This window comes from Triticum aestivum, chromosome 4B (assembly GCF_018294505.1).
Source record: "Triticum aestivum cultivar Chinese Spring chromosome 4B, IWGSC CS RefSeq v2.1, whole genome shotgun sequence".
Classification (NCBI taxonomy): domain Eukaryota; kingdom Viridiplantae; phylum Streptophyta; class Magnoliopsida; order Poales; family Poaceae; genus Triticum; species Triticum aestivum.
In genome coordinates this window covers 238,857,747-238,860,489 of record NC_057804.1, presented here as the reverse complement: position 1 = coordinate 238,860,489, position 2,743 = coordinate 238,857,747, and positions in this window count along the sequence as shown.

Below are 2,743 nucleotides of genomic sequence, written 5' to 3'. Positions count from 1 at the left end.
TCTTCCCTCAATCATTTCAACCAGTGAATTCTCATCTCGTTCGTCATTCTTCATCTCTTTTTCTTCTCCGGTGGATCCAATTCAAGTTTTTCGGTGTTGATCATATTCTTTTCCTCGAAGTGTTCTCCTTGCTCGTTTGCCTCTCGCCATTTTATCCTTACGGAGTGTTCAAGACTTCTCAGGAGATTCGTCTGGGTTCCATTTAATTCGAGGTTGTCACCTCATTCAAATATTTCAATTGTTCCGGTGCATCATCTATCTGTTCATCAATCCTTTCCAACGGTGTTTTCTCTTCAGTGGGCCCTAACCCACAGGTCTTTTTCCAGGATCTTACCTGACTCTTCTAATTCCCCCGGAGTTATTCTCAAATTCTTTTCAAGTTTGACGAAAGAATGGGTTCCATCAGTCAGATGCCTTTCCAAGATCGATTTCAAATCATTTTCATTGTTGGCTCAGCCTCTTCGCTTTTCATCCTCCCGGAGTATCTCAGTTATTTTGGTGGTGTTTCTCGTCGTCATCTGAAGATCAAAGAAGAGTTCCTCTTAAATCTTGTCCGTTCTTTTGAAGTTTCATGGTTCTAGCTTCAGGTTATCCTCGCGAATTATTCCATTTGCCAGATAATTTTTTCTTACCCATCCGGAGTATGTCAGGAGTTGTTTTTCCATTTCTTTTCACCGGAGGCCATCATTTCAACTACTGTTATCCAAATTATCCTGGTGCTTCGTTCAAGTGTTCTTTAACCAGCTCAGCATCTCTTTGTTCTTTTGCATCTAAATCCCCTCAAGCATATTTGTTCTTCTAATTCTTCCCGGTGATTCAGTCTCTTTTATTAGTCATTTTCATTTCTAACGGTGGTTCATTCAAGATTCTTTTTCCTTGTTCATCATATTAATTCATTCGTTCTTTTCAATCCTACCGGTGGTTCATGAAGACCTTGTCAAGTTTGCGACATGTCCCTCCTTAATCCTTTTTCAAGAAGAATAAGTAGTATGAAAAATCCATTGCTTGTCATCAATTTAATTTGATGAAGGATAAGCATACAATAAATCTTATTCTTATTTCATCCAAGTGATTAATCCCTTCCATAGGAATTTGTTCTTGAGGAATAAATTCTAGTTCCAAGTGTTTGCATCTTTATTCTTTTCCGGAGTTCAAGTTTTCCTCGACTATTTTGTCGGAACCTCCATCTAAATCATTGCAAGGCTCATCTTATTCTTTCCATCCTTCAATCTTATCTCGTCATCCTTTTGTACCGGAGTTCTTCATGGTGGTTCTTCATGATTTAATTCATTCTTCAAGAGTTCTTCAAGATTCTTGTCGGTGGAGTTCAAATATATTTCCTTCTTGATTGTCGAAGTGCAATTAATTCTCCGTATTTCTTTCGAAGTGGAGTTTTGCATTTCTTCGTTCCTCTAAGCGATCCAATCATTTTCGTTTGTGGTCGGTTATCACCTCATAATTTTGAGATGTTTTCCATAAGTCCACAACAAGCTTATTCTTTTAGTTGTTGAATTTTCTCAACAACTCCATTCAATCTTTTCTTTCTAAAGTTGCTTTCTATTTCATTCGTGGCACAAGTTGTCATTTTCTTCTCCGTTCTTTCATTCAATTATTTCAATTTTTCCGGAGGCTTTGCGTTGTTCATCTCGTCAAGTGTCATTCCATCATGTGAAGCTCGTGTTCTATTCCTCCATGTTTCAGCCGGAGTGCTACCTAAATCCTTTCAGTCTTATTGGTTTCTTATCTCGTTCTAACCAGAGTGCTTTCATAGTCTATCTGATTCCAAGAGCTTTCGATTCTCGTCATTCTCGTCGTTCCTCTCTTCTTCTCGAGTGCTCTCGATTCTTTGCTTCTTCTCTTGAGTTCTTGGTTCACCTCATCCCTTTTCCCTTCCGTCTCGGTCCTAAGATCTCGGGACGAGATCTCTTGTTAGTGGAGGAGTGTTGTAACGCCCCGGATCCGATGCGCCAGGTGTCTGCCAGTTATTCGCCGTCGTTGCCATGTCATTTGCTTGCGTGTTGCATTTTGCCATGTCATCATCTGCATTTCATATCATGTCATCATGTGCATTTCATTTTGCATACGTGTTCGTCTCATGCATCCGAGCAGTTTCCCCGTTGTCCGTTTTGCAATCCGGCGCTCCTATGCTCCCCGGCGTCCCCTTCTTGCCTCTGTTCGTGAGCAGGTGTTAAATGTCCTTGGAATGGACCGAGGCTTGCCAAGTGGCCTTGGTATAGCACTGGTAGACCGCCTGTCAAGTTTCGGGCCATTTGGAGGTCGTTTGACACTCCAACGGTTAACCGGGTAACCGTAAAGTCCCTCTCTCTTTGCAGCCCAACACCCCTTCCAAAGTGGCCCAAAACCCAGCAAACTCCCCTCCATGCTCTCGGTCGTTCGATCACGATCGCGTGGCTAAAAACCGCTCCTCATTTGGACTCCCCTAGCTCCCTCTACCTATAAATCTAGCCCCTCCCCCGAAATTTGCGGATGATTTCGCAGACGAAACCCTAAAATTCCCCCCTCTCCGCGCCGGACACGTCCGCCCCCGGCCGGACATGTCCGCTGCCGCTCCCTGCGCCAATCGGAGGCTGCCACGTGGCGCGCGGCCTCCACCCTCCGCCACCGGCCCGCGGAGCCCATCGCGGGCCCGCGCGGGCCCTCGCGCCGCCGCCGCCCGGCCCGGCTTCCACCGCCGCCAGTTCGCGCCGCCGCCGTCGCGCCGGACCGCCCGCTCCTCCGCCGC